This window comes from Schistocerca piceifrons, chromosome 3 (assembly GCF_021461385.2).
Source record: "Schistocerca piceifrons isolate TAMUIC-IGC-003096 chromosome 3, iqSchPice1.1, whole genome shotgun sequence".
NCBI lineage: Eukaryota > Metazoa > Arthropoda > Insecta > Orthoptera > Acrididae > Schistocerca > Schistocerca piceifrons.
The window spans coordinates 269,686,871-269,707,789 of record NC_060140.1 but is presented as its reverse complement, the minus strand read 5'-3'; the positions used below and the strand labels follow the sequence as shown (position 1 = coordinate 269,707,789).

The following is a 20,919-nucleotide window of genomic DNA, read 5'->3' as shown; positions in this document are numbered from 1 at the left end:
GCTCACCAGATTGCTCTGTTTTCCAGAGAGAGAAGGAGATACAAGAATAAAAGAGTCTAGATAAACTATCTTACCAAGAGGCCAAGAAGAAGTATGAGTGGTAGCATCCAGCATGTACAACAGTGTTATTTGCTATAGCTACGACAATGTCGCCCCCTTGGGCGAAGATACTCCCAACCATTACAGCTTCTACAGTGAGCCCTCAGGGCTTCCCCACCATGCTTCTTCCCTGACTGTTGAGCTCCTCTCTTGCTGCTTTCTTCACACCTACGTTAGGATTGATGGCTTCCCACCAACCAGGGACATTAGTCCCCACCTCCTAGACAGCGACGAATCACCTTCCTCCAGCTTCCCCTGCCAGGAAGGGATCCCTCAGGACACATTCTTCCAAGGTTTCCACATATCTACAACTGGAGTCTTTACCTTAAATTAATTCAGAGAAGAGCTCGCCATCATTGAAAACCTCTAAGGAGAGGAAAGACAAGAAAATGTCCTCCAACAGGAAGCACGTTTCAGTGGCCGCCACACCACCAAGTCTCATATGTTCCACTCCTGTGGCAGAGGTGGAGTTTCTGGTGCCACAACACAGCAGAATCCCGGAACCTATCTATATTAATGACGTAACCCCTCAAGCAGTGGCAGCAGTTGATTCTAGGACATAACCTGCCTCCTTGGTCCCATGGCCTCACAGTACATTGACAACATTATTCTCCAGTGGAATTGAGCTACGACATCTTTGAAACACTTTCCCCCATCTTCTACATTGTCCTTCAGGAGACTTGGTTTACAGCAATAGAGACACCGCCCCTTCATGGACACCAGGGATATTATAAGAATAGTCATACCTTTGACAGGGTGTCAGGTGGAGTTTGCACATATATTCTGGATCACTATATAGGAAACTTGTGCCTCTTAATACACCTTTGAAAGCTGTTGCTGTTTGGGTAAGGGTATTTCAGGATATTATCATCTGCATTGTTTTCCTCCCTCCCAGTGGTGAAGTGGGTCAGAACATATTGTTTGCATTGGTTTCTCAGCTCCACCCAGCTTTCCTAATCTTGGGAGATTTCAATGACCATAATCCTTTGTGGGGTAGAACCATGATCATTGACCACAATAACTTACTGATACAACTTGACCTTTGTCTCTTGATTACTGGTAGCCCCACATAATTCAGTGTGGCACACAGAACTTTCTCAGCCATTGACCTTTCCATTTGCAGCCCTTGTCTTCCCATCCACTGGAGAGTCCACGATAACCTGTGTGGTAGTGACCACTTCCTGATCTTCCTGTCCCTCCCTCAGCATCCCTCCCCTGGATGCCTGCCCAGATGGTCTCCCAACAGTGCTAAAAGAATACAACTACAGACATTCTTTCAGCAGCTGATGTAGCAATCCCCTGTTCCTTAGCCCACCCTGACAGAAGACAGTACCTTGGTGATCATAAGAAATCTCAGAAGCCATTAGAGATCATAGGAGAGCTCCCCAACACCATAAGTGGCACCCATCGACGGAGCACATCATTGCCTTTAAGCGGCTCCATACCTGGGTCCAGCACCTAATAAAACAACAGAAGCAAGAATGCTGGGAATGATGCATTTCAACTATCAGACCGTGTACCTCTCCTTCACAGGTTTGGACTGAGATCAGATGTCTCTACAGATACCAGACACCTACAGGTGTAGTTTGTATTACCTTGAATGGCACTGTCTACACTGACCTAGACGCTGTCGCAAAACATTTTGCTCTGTATTATGCTCAAGCCTCAGTACCTGAGAACTATCAGCCTGTCTATCATGTTCTAAAACACCAGGTGGCACAAAAGCAATTATCTTTTATTACAACCCACCTGGATCCATATAATGCACCATTCAGTGAGTGGGAATTCAGAACTCGTCATTGTCATAGTTTACTGCCCTGATATAGCCCCAGAGCTATGATCACGCACTGCCGGTGGATTGTCAGCATCATATCCTTCCCATCTTTAATTGCATGTGGATTGAGGGCAAGTCCCAATCACAGTGGCGAGAAAGCACATAAACACCCTCTAAAAATGGACAATTATCACCCAATAAGTCTTACCAATGTTTTATTAAGTTGCTTTAGTGCGTGGTGAGCTGGTGACTGTGTTGGCTCCTTGAGTCTCCATCCCAAGGTGGTTTTCACCACAGCCATTCCACTACTGATAAACTGGTTTACCTGTAGCCTGCCATCCGAGCAGCTTTTGCCCAACGTCAATGCCTTATAGCCATAACTGTCGACCTGCCAAAGGCTTATGACACCACATGGCAACACCACATCCTTGCTACCTTACACAAGTGAGGTCTCTGGGGTCTGCTCCCAATTTTTATACAGAACTTCCTGTTGTGCTGTATGTTCTGGGTTTCAGTTGGTGCTTCCCATATTACCCCCATATCCAAGAGAAACAGGCTCCTTCAGGGTTCTGTACTGAGTGTCTCTCTCTTTCTAGTAGTCATCAACGGTCTAGCAACAGCTGTGGGGCCCTCAGTATCAACATCCTTGTATGCTGAGAATGTTGGCCTCTACTATTGCTTCTCTAGTGTGTGTGTTGCCAAGCATTGACTGCAAGGTGCCATATGAGAGGGGTCCTCACAAATGGCTCTTGGTTTCCAGCTGCCAAGACTCGTGTCATGCACTTCTGTCTATGTTGTACCATTCACCCACAAACAGAACTTTGCTTGTTGACCAGCTACTCAATGTGATGGAGACTTATCACTTTTTAGGACTGGTCTTTGCTTCTTGGTTGATGAAATTTTCCATCTTTGCCAACTTAAGGGGAAGTGCTGGCTGCACCTTAATCTACTTTGCTGCCTGAGTAACACCAGCTGGGGTGCAAATCGCACAACTGTTCTGCAGCTCTACAAAGCCCTGATACAACCCCATCTTGATTATGGGAGTCTTGCATATTGATTGCATTGCTCTCAGCACTGTGGATACTGGATCCAATATACAACTGTAGGGTTTGACCTGCACAGGAGCCTTTTGAACTAGTCCTGTGAATAGATTCGGAGGATAATGCGCCAACAACAGCTTGTTATGAAACTTCCTGGCAGATTAAAACTGTGTGCTGGACCAAGACTCGATCTTGGGACCGGCCTGGTCCTCACCCTACCTGCTAATTTTCTGTTCTTCCCCCCTCTCGCATTGTCTGTTAGACTTGTTTATCTTTTGTCTCTCTGTGCTTCTCTTGCCCTGTTTGTGTTGTGAGTGTTTCCTAGTCAATTGTTTAGTGCGGTACCTCTGGTAAGTATTGGGTGTTGTGGGCTGTACATTCCCTCATTACACTCTGCTTTTGGGGGCTTCCAGATGCTCCTTAGATGGGACATCTTGTCTGCCTCTTTTCCTGTGTCTCCCTTTCTTTCTTTTGTCCCTTATCTCATCTTTGTTGACACTTCATGGACCTTGGGATTTTATTTCCCTGGGTTTTGTGCAGTAGACTATCTATGATCTGTTAGAGGATAAGGGGACTGATGACCTCGCAGTTTGGTCCCTTTAAACCTCCTGCCATTCAACCAACCAATCAACCAGTTGGTGCCCGTACAGGTTATACTTAAAGTAATGACTGCCAAAACAAGTGTCAGAAGTTCCTTTTCTGCAGTACTGTAGTTTTACACAACTCTATTCAGAGAACCTTATGTGTAATGAATTTTTTTTCTCACCGTCTTGTATTTAACTCCATACACAGTATGAAGCAAAGTTTCTAGCATCACATGACAAAATGAAAATTTGCTCAAAATTTGGATTAGCCAAGAGAGGTAAACATGTAAGAATTTCTTTTAATTTTAAAATGATACTCTCCAACTTTGCTGACCAGGCAAAAGGAGTTCCCTTCACTAGTAGTTTTGTGAGATGTTTCATGGTGGCTGTATAGTTCTCAACAAGATTTCACTGGTAATAGGCTACACTAAGAAACAATTGCAGTTTTTTAACATTTCTCAGTGTTGGAAAATCTTTTGCTGTGTATGTTAACTGTGGGTCTAGTTGTATACCATCTGCCTCAGTTATGTTCCCTAGACAGCACACTCGAGATTGTGAGAGACTACCATTTTTTGAATTCAGATTAGCAGTACTTATACAAGTTAGGCAGTTTCTCAGTCACACTGCAGGCTCTCTCATTATACTCAAAAAGACTATTATGTCACCAGGTACACTAGACACATGGTCGGCTTTAAAACTTGTAAAAGTAAATCAATGATACGCTGAAATAAGACATGAGCATTTTGGAGGCCAAAGGACATCCTTAGGTATTCATAGTCCCCAAAGGGCACAACAAAGGCTTTTCACTACCAATATTTCATAGTTTTTGCTTACCTAAGTTGGTGAAGAATTTGCATTTGCCGAGCTTATCCAGAGTGTCATTAATCCTTGATAGGGGATAGGTTTTCAGTGTTATGAACTCATTGACTGCTCTCATGTCTACACAGATGTGATAAGACTTTACTCCTTTACTGATTTTTGTAGGGGCTATCTCTGAAGATGAAGCTCAGAGATTGAAAGAAAGTTGACTTACTTTTGCATCTAGAAAACCTGAAATATTTCACTCTACCAAAGACTGCAAGTGATAAGTTATTTTATATGGTGATGGTGCTGCACCTGCAGGAACCTCATGGTATGTTGAGGAGGTTCATGGAAATCGTTTCTTCAGAGAAGGTTGCAAATTTGGCTAGAACAGGGTATGACACGTACTGATCTGCTTTACACAGGTGTTAAAATTTCTTTATATTTCTCTTTTTACAGGTAGTGTAAGTGAACTAAAATTTATATAAAATGTTGTTTCAGGCTCTTAATTTTAATGGCATGCTGTTATATTATCAATATTTAGTTCATGTACTTTGATGAATATGGTATTGGGGAATTTCAGTCTCGCTGCTTCCAAAATACACAGGTCTTCAAGTAAAAAAACTGCATACTTTTGGAGCTGTCTTTGTCTTATTTTTCATCACAATCCTCTTCAATGATTGTCTGCCATAATAACCAATTCTCATTTTTGTATGCATTATAACCTTGTGGATGACGTTTATCCATTTCACATGTATGTGGTATAAATCTTTGATATGGTGCGTCTTCAGTCACCAACACTTGAACTACCTTGTTTATTGAAGCACCCAGCATATGAGCACCAACATCTGCCCACATTTTGAGTCACTTAACTCCAGCATAACACACTCACAATTACACAGAACACTGTTTTGATCATAACTGACACTTGCAGCTTATTTAGGATATTGTACAGGTGCCGTTCATGGTCAGATACAACAGCACAACCAGCAGGCTTGGCTGGCATCTGCATTTACATTCAAGTATGCATTTCTGGCAGTGTTTCCATGTTTGTAAGTGGTAATATAATATTTTTCATGTGGTAATGTAATGTTTTTCAAATCAGTGGTTGTTAAATCATACATATCTAGAAATACCATAAAGTTGATCTTTGCAGAAACTTTTAAAAGACAAGAATCACAAATTTAAAAGTGAAAAAGAAATGCTGAAGAACAAAATAGAAGCATTAAAAAAATGTCAGCCATCAGCTAAGGATGCAGCTCATTTACAGTCATGTTGGTAAGTTTTCAAGGTGAAATTAAAAACATTTTATATTTTTATTAGACTCTCTAAACGCTCTGAGAATTCAGTCATGTATGTCTTTTTATTTCTTTGTTTTTATCTTTACTTCCAAATTCAGTTACATCCTCAAGGAGATCTCTTGACTTCTCGAAACAAATATTGGACAGTTGCTACCGTTAGATTAATGGCAAACAGTGACAGATAATTTTACAACAGTAATAGACTTGAACAGTGATACAAATTATTGAATGAGTAAAGTAACCACTCATTATTCGATTGAGGCATTCAGCTCTTGTCAGGCTCATAAGACTGAAATTATTAGTTTCTCTGTGTGATCCACAACTGTTTGTTGAGTTAATGAAAAGGCGACTCCAATTGCTTTGTAGAACTTTATTCGGTCCATAACCAGTTTCAGCTTTTTACTAAGCCATTCTCAAGTGGATCTGATATTGCTATATGTATGATAGAAGTATACATGTATATGATTGAAGATGAAAAAACAAAGCTTACATATGTTCATGTAATGCACACTTAAAGTTACTCAGCAAATTTGTAACTGTATCAAAATGGTATTTAGATGTTTGTAAATATGCCCTGTTAGCATCCCGCAACACATTAAAGCTATGCCAAAAAACTCTTTAGTTCCCTGTAGTTCAACTTTTGTCACACTAGGACTATAATTCTTTACTTGACCTGGACGCTGTAACAGTATTGCATTTTTATTTAAAAAAACAAGAAGTGTTTTCACCCTCTTACTTATACAGCATGCAAATTCAAATATGTCCAAATATAAAGCCATCTCTCAGTGTATGATCACCAATTATATCAGTAACCTGTAATTTATTGTCAGACAAATTAATTAGATTCTTTCTGTTTAAGTAAATAACCTTCTCAGTGCTGGAACTCTTTAGAAACCAAGACTCTGACTTTCACAATACATTATTTCTGGTTAGGTGGCAACTTTTTTTACATTTTTGAGACTGATAGCAAAAGTTAAACTGCACATAAGTTTGATGGTATTTCTTTATCTCCTTTGTTATACAGATGGTAAACTTTAGCACATCTCAACCAACCAGTAAATGTTCTGGTGGCAAATAAGTAGCTATGCAAATAACTTAGTATGTTACTAAACTTGGAACACTAATTAACTCTGCTGATATTTCATTATAACCACTAGATTTTTTATTTCAAAAATTTTATGCTGTTTATTACTTCTTCTAGTGTAGAGAGAGCCACATTCATATTACTAGAGTTATTAGTAACAGCTAGTGTGAGATGTTCAACGGCAGCATCTATTCAACATGAAAACCCTGTCTTATGAGCAATAGTTTATGAAATGTTTGTTAAAAGTCTTGTCACTAGAATGAAATTTTCACTCTTCAGTGAAGTGTGCGATGATATGAAATTTCCTGCCAGATTAAAACTGTGTGCTGGACCGAGACTCGAATTCAGGGCCTAGCCTTTCATAGGCAAGTGCTCTACTGCCTGAGCTACCCAAGCATGACTCCTAACTTGTCCTTGCAGCTTAACTTCTGCCAGTGCCTCAGTCTTGAGTTAGTCTTGGTCTGGTACACAGTTTTAATCTGCCAGGAAGTGTCAGTTTTGCAACTCTCCACACATTTGCTACCAATATTTCATTTACTCTTGATACTATAAACTAGTTCACTCTCAAAAATGTTGGGCTCAGGACATGGATTTATATAAAAAGACAGTGGAAGAGACCTATGTGGCAATATATCCCATCACATATTTGATCTCTATCATAATTTATATCCATTGTACTTGAAAATAATTTTCGGCTAAAATTTTTGTAATCATACTGAGAACAAAATAAGAATACGACAGTTGCTGGCAGCTATGGAGTTGTTCCGTTAAATCTTAGTTTACTGCCTTCTACTAGCATTCAGATCCTAGCCCACTGCTCGTTTCTGGCTTTCTCATTCACTCACAACATACCTGTTTATATCAGTGCATAACATCAGTCTCTAGTAAATTTGAAGTTTACTCTTTGAAGAGCAGCATTCAATAAAAATAATTTACACAGCATGAAGGACCAGCAGTGAAACATAGGTATAGGAGTGTGTTGAGAAGTAATGCCTCCAAATTTTTTTATTCTGTCCTCAAAATCAGTTGATGTATTACCTGTCATGCATATTACTCAGTCGCTGATGCAAGTTGCAAACCTCTACTGCTAGAGGGCTGTGAATTATAGTGTGGTGGTATGTAATGTAACTATATCACTGAACTATCAGACCCTCAGAAAACTGAAAGCTTGAATTCGATGAGTTCGTCCTCACATGGAGCATCCTCTCCTTCAGCATGACAATGCTGCATTAGTCTGAAGCCTTGGATTCACTGTCATTGATAATCTTCTGTACAGTCCTGACTTGACCCTATCTGATTTTCATCTCTTTCTAAAGCTTAAAGAACACTTTCAAGGACTTCACTTTGATAGTGATGAAGTGGTGCAAGCAGAGGTGTGGTTGTGGCTCTGTCATCAAAGTCAAACACTGTACAGTGACAGTGTCAACCAACTGATCTCCTGTTGGGAGAAAAGTGTTCATCGCGAAGGTGACTGTGTTGAGAAATAAATGTTTAAACATGAAGAATAAAGACGTAAAATGTCAGTACTGTTTGTTTCATTTAAAAAGCCTTAAGAATTTTCACATATAGGAAGCATTACTTCTCAGCAGGAGGCCCTTGTGGATTAAGTCCAAATGGCGTAATATAATATTGGAAAGTGGAAAAAAGTAATGGAATGAGTTAAGGTAAACGCTCACATTATAGCTGAGATACTGAGCAATCAACAAGGGCATAAAAAAGATTAAAACTCTTGTTAAGAGTCGTAATAATGTCTTTCCACAGGGTAAAGTGATCCACCCCTGTCGTAAGGCCCCTCAGTTCACTCTATGGCCTCACTGCAATCTATCATCTTGCAGTGTTCTATCCCTTGCCTCTGAAATCACAACACTGTGTGACACAAGCAACTTCTCTGTGCCAAAGCAGGCTTACCAGTGCCACATTTGTATCTTTTATGTTGATACTCCTTCCCTCCCTCCCAGCCAAGAGCCGCCCTTCCCTCCATCCCTTCCTACCCTTCATTCCTCTCATCCACTCAACCTGACACACCTCCTAATTATGATTACACTGTAGCACTAGGATAGTATTACCATGCGTCTATATGTGTGTGTTTTTATTAGTTCCTTAGCTCTGATGAGAGATATTTCTGAAGGATTAATGACAATTCCAGTCTTATTTAATGAAAAGGCCACTACAGTTGCTTTGTAGAACCTTACTTAGTACACTAGCAGTTTCAGCTTTTTTGTTTAGCGATTCTCAAGTGGATCTGAAACTACCACACATATACAGATGTATACATACATATGATTAAAGATGAATAAAACAAGGCTTGTGGAGAAGTGCTCCGCAAAAGATACAAGTCTGGTAGATGTAAAATCTTGACTATCTAATGATGTCATGAGAATACAGTCATCTAAAGATTGTTTAATTTATTATGTTATAATTCTATCTTTTGCTTATATTGGAGTTCAAATTACTCACACTGTACTCAATCAATATTTGATAATGAGCACTTAGTGACTTTAAACTTATATCAAACCATTTTTAAACTTTTTTCACTTACGTACTTAACGTCAAATATGTAACACATTAACTCATTTGTAAAGTAATCAAATGTTTGAAGCTGTTTAATATATGGGCATCCAATTCTTTAAAGAATCGGGGGGGGGGGGGGGGGGGGGGTTTGCTAATACTGTAGTAATCAGTGTGTAGTGTGTAGCCAAAAGTGGGCACACGGCATTAGATGTGATCTGTCGCGTCCACCAGTGACGGTCCGCAAATTATTGGCCCTAACTAAAATATATGTGAAACAAGTGTGTTCTGAGGGCCAATTCATTTCCAAAATGAATTTTTCACTCTGCAGGAGAATAGGAGCAGGAGGAGATACTGGCTGAATTGGAGCTGTGAGGATCTGCCTCAATAGTTCAGTCGGTTAGAGCATTTCCCACAAATGAGAAATTCTGGGTTTGAGTCTCAGACCTGAACAGTTTTAATGTGCCATAAAGTTTCAAAACAGCTTATTAATGTTTATTACCTCTCACAGAATGATCCTTGCTGTGATATTGTTGTTTCATTAATTTGTCACGATATTTGCTGTCAGTTTGGGAAGTATATCTTTTGTAGACCATGATCAATTAATTTTCAGATTTTTTTGTGAGCAATGGTCATAACTGGACATTTGTAGAGTGAAATGGATGACAGATGAGAAAGAGTTGTACAGTAATTTATTGGTGAATTGTAGATTGACGGTAATCTACTGTGGGGTAAATTCTGGCATACGAATGGTGAATTTGATGAAGAGGGTGCTGCGGGTGTCAGCATTGGCAATGTTTCGAGAAGACTAGTAGTTGCAGTTGTCAGAACCAAGAATGGGTTTGTCAGGGAAGCACAACTTCCATGTTGTGCAAAATCAACAGAAGACCACTATCAGAGTCAGATGACTTCGACGAACTTTGAGAAGGGATTTGAAGAAAAGGTGTGAAAAAAGATGTGTTGTACACTCTAGTTTGTGTGGATAAGCCACCTGAGAAGTCATATGTCATGGACTTGGCTGAAAACAAGGTACTGTGTCATACACTCACACTTATAATCGCAATCTAAACACAATGGAATTAGTACAGGAAAATATCGAAAGGCGTACTTGGGGCGCAACATATCAGGGGACTTGTGGAATCTTAAAAGCACTTCCATCCAGTTAGTTACTGCCAAGGGCTGAGAAGGATTTAGGAGTAAAGGGCAGAAGTAGAGGAGGAATAGTAGGTGCTGCTGTTCAGCACCGATTAAGTCAAAAAATAATTGGCATGTGATGGTGTCATTGAAATTGCTGCCAATGAAATCATCATAATACAGCCACATCTGATATCAATGAAATCATAAATATAACTGCATCTGATGTAAGTGATTAATTTTCTTTCTGTTGTATAAGTGTATATAACTATTGCAGTTAGGGTCTTTATTAAATATGTCAATACATAAGGTGATTTCAGTGTTGACTGTGAACAAAATTTAAGTGATCTTTACCTCCATGTGTGTCTTCTGCTTTTGCGAAAGTGTGAAGTACTGGAGATAGGCAAGGCTGGGCTCGCTTTCTCCACTCCCTGCAACACCCTCTGCAATCAGCCTGCTTACAATTAACACACAGTATGTCCCTCAGACTAACTTAAATATAAATTAATAACTGTAACTGAAATTTTCTTGAGGTAATTAGCTTAGATCACTTGCTTGCAATTATTTGTTTGTTTACAGGCTCAAATACCGGCTTTACAAGGACATAACTGGAGTGTGCTGGGATTATAAAGCTAATGCACCTCAGGGCTGTATCCTTTAATGGAATAACATATTTCTTCTGATTATGGTGTACAGTGATGACCAGCTGAGTTAAAAAAGTATTCACTATAGCATGTAGCACCATCTTTTACTATTATCATGATAATTATTCATCATGCTGTGGAGTCTGCGAAAGACATGTTTTGGAAGACAAAACTGTTCAATTTCAACCACAATTTATGAAGAACAGTCATGCACATCCCACATTTGCTCAATGTGATGAAACTCATATGACTCTTGGGGCAATCAAGCAACTTCATGGAGAGCAAATTAAATTGCTTTTACGTAACTCAAGAGTGAATAGAGTAGTGTCCTGTTAGATATATACGTTTTAAGTAGGTGAACAGACAAGTGCACATGATCTACCAACAGGTTGGGATACTTTTGTGTTATGAAGAACGTTGACATACAGACTATTGTGTGTGCTTTCCTCATTCACAAGTATTTACCATACAGGAATGTTGCTATTAATGTGAAGAATATCTCACTTTTTGAGTGACTTACACTTTGTCGTTTGTGTGTACTAACCAGTTCCATAATTTCATAGTCAAGGAAGCAGCCTTTTACAGTGTGCGCATGTATTAGAAGTGTTGTGCATTCATGTGTATTTTGTCAGGTGCCACAAACATGGATACCAGAAAGATAGTTTATCACTGCTACTTTGAGTCAGTTATTCGTTATGGCATAATCTTCTGGGGAAATTCAGCAAATGTCACTAGGCTCCTAGTATTACAAAAGAAAGTAATTAGAAACATGTGTGTTGCAAAAAAACAGGAATCCTGTTGACCACTGTTAAAAAATTTAAAAATACTATCTATCCCCTCACTTTACATATATGAGATGGTGGTGTTCCAATATAGAAATCAACATACACTAGACACTTTCCATTTTGACCACAATACAGCACTCGCCACAGAGATAACTTCAAACTTCCAACACATCGTTTAAAGCTTTATGCCCAAATGCCAGAGTATATGGGCTTAAAAATTTTCAATAAAATAAAAGGCAGTAATATATTTAAAATGGAGATTGGTTCACTGAAAAGATTGCTCTTTACTCTTCTGGTGGAAAAGTGTTGTTATTCTGTCGATGAATTCATTGAGGACAGCTTCACAATCTGAACACAGGGATTGTATTACATGTATTATTTTATGTACATGTGTAGCTGTAACTTAGAAATGTAAAATATAATTAAACTTTTGTATTTCTCTTAAAAAAGTGAAAAAATTTCTTTTGTAAACCTTGACATGTCTCCTGTACATCAAATCAAATGATTTGAAAATTGTATGTAATGAGATGAATAAACCACATATCACATGTTTATCTGTGTGCTCTATGATGCAGGGCTAGTAGAGTATTCGGCTCTGTGTTTCTCAGTGAGGTAATGGCTTTGATGGGAATATCATTTCACATATTGTTGTTGCTTTTTAACATTGAATTGTTTGCTCTTATAATCTAAACTAGACTATTGCTGTCAGGTGATGGTGTTAACATTAAGAATTGGCCCTGATGATTGTGATTTTTCCCAAGTCAGTGTATTCATAGTAAACTTGTCTCATGGTGGGCAACTGAGAGCTCAGGGCACAGCATCAGAATGGAAATTTCTCATGTGTCTGATCATGATCAAACATACAGAAATCTCATGCGATTCCCACTTGGACTGCCAATACAAGGTCTGATGGCACCATGGTTGTATGCCTAGTTGAAATATTGCCGTTGTTCAGATAAGGCTAGTACCTCTAATTCAGTTACCTGTCAGTATACTTTTTGTCTAAATATTTTAATAAACGTGTTTTAGGCAGTACATGACACTTCCATACACTCGGTATACATTTAATTTTTGGGCTCAAAAATAAGTCGATTACGAGCGTCATATTCATTTTGTGAAGTATCATTTCTTTCTTCCTGTACATTTCAATAGATACGTTGTAATTGTTACTTCACGTTGATCAGTTACCTCATTTCTGACTTTCGACGTGCTACTACAAAAACGTGCTACTAGAAACAAGTATTTCATTACGCCTCTTACATAATTTACAACTTCTGCATTTCACTGTAAATGTTACAGTGGACAATATGACAATAAAAGTATTGCACGGTTGTAATTGTTGCAAGATTTTATGTATGCAATTGTTTTAAAGTTATGTGAGAAAGGAAGTAAGGTCACAGCTTAATGCCTTGTTACTTTTGAAGGCATTGGAGGCAGAGTAACAGTACTAACAATATTATGAAAATGATTGTTGCTACTAACCATATAGCGGAGATGCTGAGTCGCAGATAGGCACAATGAAAAGACTGTCACAAAATAAGCTACACACACACACACAGAGAGAGAGAGAGAGAGAGAGAGAGAGAGAGAGAGAGAGAGAGATGACTGCTCAACACTACACAGACTTAGTCAGATATGATGATGAATTAAAGTGGGTCTGCCTTCTTGCAAGAACACAATTTTTGTTTTGGTTTATTTAGTTGCAGGAAGGAAATTCATTATTATTTTCTGCAAGAATGGAACAATGCTTAAAATTTGATTGTAATAATAGTTGGATATGGAGGTGGACTTGATTGTGGCCTTATTTAACGAACCATCCTAGCATTCACATGACCTGCACGTTATGGTAGAATAACAGTCTACCATGAAGAACTTTTGCTCTATGTTTAATTAGTTTAGTTTTAATAGTGTGTAACATCATGGTAATTCCTATATACAGAAAAACCTGCTTTTAAGAAATTCCTGAACATAGAAAAATTTAGCTTTTAAGTATGTCAAACAATTTTCAAATTCAAACCTATTTTTGACAAAATTCCCAAAATTCCTGAGAGTTTGTGGCTAATCTTTATTTTTTCAAATGTCACACTATAATTCTAACAGAGTGAGTGTCACATTTCACAGCTGATTCTTACTGTCAACATCTTAGTGTTTTGGTCGATATTCTTGTGCCTCATTCTCCTAGTAATTGTGAGTTTACTGTTAAATTCATAGTCTACAATGAAGTCATTGTGTTATGTTAAATAGCTCCATGACCATCAGGATGTGAAATGCGTACTTGAGTTTAGTCTTGAAGTACACTACTTTAATTGTAGAACATAGATGATATTTTGAGAAAACAATAAAAAACTGGCATTATTTCTTTTTTACAGAGAAGTTTCTAAATTGGGAAACATAGTACTAAGCTAAGATGACCAATCAGAAATCAAAGATATATGCAGCAATTTCCACTCAGATTTTCATGCTGGACTGTAACGTAAGTCATGTTACCCAGTGTGACAAATTTTGCAAAAACACTGAAATCTTTAATTGCATCCTTATAAAGTGCATGTTTAAACTTAAGACTGCAAAAACAATTGTTCATTATTTATGTCAATAGAGTTGCTGCTGTAGGTTACAATTCTTTGTTTAATTTGTTTTCCACATGACACATTTTGGGTGTTATATGTTAAATTGAGTTAAATGTTATGCTTGCTGTGTGTGAAGTACTGTGTTGTTCTAGAAACAAGAAGCTACAATTTATTGTTATTAATGCTTTACATTAGATAGATATTATGCAGCAAAATTTCTTTCACATTTCCCAGAATCTGTAGGAGAAGCATAGTCAGCAGCAATAAATTTTCATGTTTTCAAAATTAGATTTGTTGCTGTCTTTGTGTGGTGCATTTAATGGCCTCCCTGCAGTGGAAACAAAAAACAATTTTTTTTAAATCCTTGTTGCTGGTTTTGTAAAGACCTCATCGCTACTGTTGTGCAGGCCGAGTTGCCACTGTTTTTATGGAAGGCCGTGTTCGTGAGTTGGTGAAATGGCTTCTGGTGCAGTACATTGCTAAGTCTATTTTTCTCTGCTACTATTACACAGCTATGCCCTAGGGTCACGTAACAGGATAGGACAACGAGGGTTCTACAACACTCCAACAATTTATGGCAAAGTCACACAAATGAGTTAAAAAGGTTTATTTGTTTTTGTGATTTGTTGAATAATGAAGTCTTCCACACTACATGTAATATAACACAAAAAAGGCCCTCAATGGCTAAGTGCAAATAATAGTATGTAAGCTTCACAGTAACAGAAAATGCAAATTACAACTGTCTGTTGACTTCTAAGTGTTCACTAAAGAACAGTCCCTGTCTAAGTCAGCTCTGGACGAGGATCTATAACCAAGTGGGTGAGAACTGCTCTTCTGTCTTCTGAGTAGCCTTCTGTCTGTTGTTGTCTGGTCATTGGCGGATTGTACTCAGCTGGCAATTGGCTGAGGCAAATTTGATATCTTCAGCCTCAACACTGCCTGTGGTGCTGGTGAAACTCGCGCAAGTGGTGAGTGTCTATGGCACTGGCACCAGCTCCCATCATTGTGCCTGTGGTGCTTTTTCCCTGGCTGTGTCTTGTTCAGAAGACACAGCACCCCCTCCCCTCCCCCCTCCACAAACCACTGCACCATTGTCATGTACGTCTGAGCACCATATTGATAGTGAGGGGGAGGCATGGTTGTTGGAACCAGAGCTGGAGCAGCGACAGTTGCTATACCCGATGCTAAGTCACACCCTGACATCCCTCTTGAGACTGCGAGGGAACACCGGCAGAAAAACGATGCAGAAAGTGCATCCCAGCACCCTTCAGCAGGGCATCTTCTTGATGATGTCAATCCGCGACAGCATCTGTCTAACTGGAGGCCCCTCGGGAGGCCTCGGCGTGGGGTTTACCCAGTAGTGGTGACATGGCAGGTGCTGCTGGACGTCCACTAGTGGGCGGGTGCAGCATCGGAGTGATGTCCACCAGCTCGAGGTCCGAAAACAGCATTGCGTGACCCCACTGTGAAGGATGGCGCTTGGGTTGCATCAACCAGGAATCTGTGAACATATAAGAAGTGGCAGAACATTGCAAATGACAAAGGCAAAACTGATTTAGGTGCCGCTTCTGCAATTCATCTGGACCTCAAATCTGAAACATATGCGAACTAATTGAATTAGTAATGAAGCCACACTCCCTTGACTTCTTTCTGCCATAGATTCTGTAAAACATATGTTGGCTAATCTGGTATGTTGGCTGACTGGAATCTGTAGGTCCCAGCTGTAGCGGGGAATGGAGGAAATGCAAGAGCATGCAGTGGCGTCGCCCATGTAGCAAATCTGCCAATGAAGGCCCGTTGTGGGGCTGGGAGTGACAAGTGGACATGAAGCAAAGCAAGGCTTGTTCGCGTCGATGATGCAAGCGAAGTTTGTCCATTTGCTTTCTGAACATGCAAACAAAACGTTCAGCCTCACCATTCGATTCTGGGTTGAATGGTGCTGAGGTGAGAGGTGTATGCCATTTGCCGTACAGAAATCTTCAAATTCTGCCGAGACAAATTGAGGTCCATTGTCCACAATGAGCAATTCAGGTAGACCTTCGATGCAGAACATGGACTGAAGTGCTAGCAAAGTGAAGGAAGATGTTGTCGATGACATGGGAACGACAAAGGGGAATTTACTGTATGCATCAACATCTACTAACCAGCGAGTGTTCCAGTAGGTGTGAGCAAAGTCTACGTGCACATGCTGCCCAGGTGCCTCTGCCTTGCACGCTGAATCTTTTGTGCAGACAACACCCCAATGATGATGCAATAAGCTGAGTGCATGTGTTTGAAGCACTTTTGGTACCACCACACGCGAATGTCCTGTGTGAAGCAAAATGACACCATGAACAACAGAAAGATCATATCAATGTGCAAAATATCGACGAATAATGAGGCTAACAATGTGCTCAATAGAAGATGGCCATCCGGTAGAAATGTATCGGAGCAAAATCTGCATATTGGGATCGGAAGAAGTGGCTTGTGCTACTTTGCGATAATCCAGGGGAAACTGCCCAACAACATGAATTTCTTGTGCATCAATTTGAAAACATGCTGCTTCAGAAATGTTTAAGTCAGCATCAGGCCACATAGGAAGACGTGAGAGAGTGTGTGCATTCACATGCTTAGAAGTGGGCCAATAAGTGATCTCATACTGGTAGTGGGAGAGAAGAAGAGCCCAACATTGCAGTACAAATAGGAATTGGTTTGGGCAGATTGAAGAGTGACTGCAAAGCCTTGTGGTCTGTGATCAAATAGAATTTTCGACCATATAAGTACTGGTGAAAATAGTCACTCCAAAAATGATGGCGAGAGCTTCCTTTTCTATTTGTGAATAGCTCTGCTGAGCTCTGTTAAGGAGCTTGGAAGCGAAGGCAATAGATTTGTCTGACAAACCAATCCAGTATGACAAGTCAGCAGCAATTCCATAGGACAATGTGTCCATGGCCAAAATGACAGGTTGGTAGGATTGAAATAAACCAAGCATCGATCACTGAGAAATGCCGCTTTCAGTTTCTGAAAGGCTATGTTACAATCTTGGGACCAAACAAAAGGAACATTTTTGCGGCGAAGGTGATGCAAGGGAGCCGCTGTATGAGCTGCGTTAGGGATGAAGCGAATGTAATAATTGAGCTTCCCTAAGACAGATTGCAATTTTTTGACATTCTGAGGTGGTTTGAGATCATGTATTGCTTGCAAATGTGCCTGTGTCAGATGAAAAACTCGAGAATTGCAGCCAGCAACAACAATATCATCCTGGTAATTTGTACATGAAGGTACAGAAGTAGTTAGCTGTTCTAGGTGGTGTTGAAAAGTAGCAGGTGCTGATGTGCTACTGAAAGGCAAACAAAGGAACTTGAAAAGTCCTAAATGTGTGTTGAAGACAAACACATTTTGCGAAGCTTCATCAAGAGGAACCTGAAGGTAGGCATTGTGAAGGTAAGTCTTTGAAAATTAGAGACCTGTGCCTAAGCGATCCATGAGTCTGTCATGTCGAGGTAATGGATAAGTATCCACAACTGCAGAGGACTGACAGTGGCTTTGAAATCAGTACAAATCCTAATTTTTCCTGATTATTTGTGAACATAAACTATACGGGAAGACCACTGACTTGCATAGATGGTTTGAGTATGCCATTATCTTGCCAGTGAGCCAGTTCTTTTGCAACCTGTTCACAAAGAGCAATAGGCACTGCACATGCTGTGAAAAAGCATGGCTGTGCATTGTCTTTAAGCATGATGTGCTCTACAAAGTTATTGTCTTTACCTACATCAGTAGCAAACAATTCTTGAAATTCAACACAGAGCTTACCAATACTGTCACTTGAATTGAAATGAGACACAGCTAGCACATTGTCCACAGTGTTTAGTCCGAACAAGTCGAGACCAAAAATATTAACTGATTGTGTACTTTGTAGCACTTGAAAGGAAATTGTCTTCTGCAGATTGCGATGCGTGACTGCAATGTTAAGTGTTCGTATCACTGAAATGTTCTGGCCTTTGTACGCTGTAAGCATATTTGTAGATTGACACAGTTGTGGTTTGCCTAACAGTTCATAAGTTTCATAATTTAACAAGGACTCAGAATGCACCTGTATCTAACTGAAGTTTGACCATATGGCCTGGAATCACTAAAGGTACATACAATTTAGTAGAGAGATGTTGCACAGGGTAACTATTGATTGTTCTGTGGGAGCAACCTGTTCTGAATTTACAACATGCACTTGCATAGCATGGAGCAAGTGTTTCACATTGTGATCCGTGGACTTTTGTCTTTTTAAGCAAACACTTCGTACATATCCAGTTCGGTGGCAGGAATAGCAAGTGGCTTGGGATGACAGGCAATGTTCACATTTATGTACTGTACAGCATTGGGGACAAGATTTTGTACCACGCTGTTGGTGAGCAAAGCACAGCTTGCACTTAAGCTCTTGACATGTTACGATATTCTGTCTGTGAGGCTGTTTGTGTGCCGTTAAGTGTGGCTGTTTACGGGACCATGTAGCACTGGCGCTATTTGCGGCTATCCACACTACACCACAAATGTTACCAGAGTGCTGAAAACTGTCTACAGCAAAATCACAAGAGCCTCAGTAATCAGTGATCTGCAATACTTGCTCAAGAGCAGGATTGGAATATTTCACAATCTTTTCTCTGATCCTATTGCCTGTCAGTCACATTCTGTGTGACTGCATCCCTGATCATACAGTCACTGTAATATTGTCCACATTCACAACAGAACTTGCATTTCTGTGCTAAGCCTTGTAATTCCGTGACCCACTGACTGTATGTTTGTTGTGGCTGCTTCTTAAAACAAAAAAACTTAAACCTGGTAGCCGCAATGGTGCTAAGGTCTTCATAGTATTTATTTATTGCACCAACCAATGTATCAAAGTTGGTGTCCGCAGGCTGTGATGTAGAGAAGAGTTTTGTAAGAGTCCTATACAATAATACATCAACGATGGAAAGGACGTAAGCCTGCATCACAGTACCTGATTTGTAGTGGGCTGCTAGGTTGGCCCCAAATCGTACAGCATACACTGTCCAGTCTTATGCGTTTCCGTCAAAGGTATGATACAGTGGCAAGAACTGTGGCACAGAAGCTGCAGGCGTGGCTGCCGAAACACTGCTTACTGTTTGAGCTGCTGCTCGATGTGTGACAAATTGTATCATGATTTTGGCCAGCTTCTGAAACAACTCCATTTGAAACTGAAGGAACGTATAAAGATCCGGTGGCAATTGCACATCCACATAAGGTAATGGTTCGGTAGGAACAGATACAATTGGTGGATGCTGTGGATTTGAAGCTGGAGTCGATGCAGGCATAGGTGACGGTTGCACCACAGGATAATGAATTATAAATTGTGGTTGGGTAGTTGGTGGGGTTGACATAACTAGTTAGACAATAGCAATGACACAAAAGCAAAAGGTGTGACATACATGACATGCTCCCACAACTGGAATAAAAAATCTCACAAATGTGCAGTGTTGGATTAGGAGAAACAATGCAAATAAGAACACTAACTTCAAAGCAAAACTCACTCCAGCCTTTGTTGCCACTGCTTCCGGCTTGGGAAGCCGCCACCTCGTTACCAGTTTTGTAAACTCATCACCAGTTTTGTAAAGGCCTCATTGCTACTGCTGTGGAGGCCAAGTTGGCACTATTGTTACAGCAGGCCGAGTTTGTGTGTTCGTGAAGCGGTTTCTGTTGCAGTGCACCATTAAGATGATTTCTCCCTGCCACTATTACACAACTATGCTCCACGGACAGACAACAGGATAGAAGAACGAAGGTTCTACAACACTCCAACAAATTTGCAACAAAGTCACACAAATGAGTTAAAGTCTTTGTGACTTGTTGAACAGTGAAGTCTCCAACACTGCATGTAATATAACACAAAAAACGCCCTTAACCCTTTGAATGTCAAGGTACCGATCTATCGTTACCCCCTGCTGACTAAAGTTGTGGCGATTCGTGAATGAGTCGTTCATTTGAACGACTCTAAATAAAGAATCGTAAGAATCGAATCGTGATATGGACGAATCGTCGTTCAAAAGCATCGTAAGAACGATTGCGTGTTACCGAATCGTAACGATTCCAAGTCCCAACGGTTCATCGATTCTTAGTACGCAATACGCTATGCTTCGATCGAAGGCAACTTCCGAATCATGCCGATTGCCGAATGATTATGACCGCCAGATGGCAGTCAAGTCGAGGATGCGTGTGAACAAATGAAGCAATTTTGCGCCACCTTTCGCACAAATCGACTCCTCTTCCCTGGCATACTGAAATAAAACAATAGATGCAATCAAATCAAACGTGAACTTTCGTCAATTAAGGCATTACAAGTATAAATCGAGAATCACACTTGTAACGTCATATGCATGTTTACTCAAAAATAAGCTACTTCTGACAGAGTTCGATTTTAACCCCATTACCGATTTCAGACATGTCCTGCCATTTGTGAGTAAGAATCGTGCCATCGCAGACTATAATGAATCGTGAACGAATCGTAGGAATCGAATGGGGAAAAACAGTCGTGTTGCCCAACTCTACGTACTGACGCTGTATACTGTCAGGGTGCCGTAATGCCGATTCGTCTGTACTACTACTA

The 20,919-nt window shown here is 40.0% G+C and overlaps 1 long non-coding RNA gene across 2 annotated transcripts; it reads right to left on the bottom strand.

Moving 5' to 3' along the window:
- Window positions 1-14,913: 14,913 nt before the first annotated feature.
- Window positions 14,914-20,515, bottom strand: LOC124788323. Of its 2 annotated transcripts, XR_007016087.1 has the most exons (3): window positions 19,847-20,515; window positions 19,297-19,492; window positions 14,914-15,822 (listed from the first exon to the last, which is right to left on the bottom strand). It is a non-coding gene; the product is annotated as an uncharacterized LOC124788323 (long non-coding RNA). The 2 variants fall into 2 exon arrangements; XR_007016086.1 differs by lacking the exon at window positions 19,297-19,492.
- Window positions 20,516-20,919: the final 404 nt, after the last annotated feature.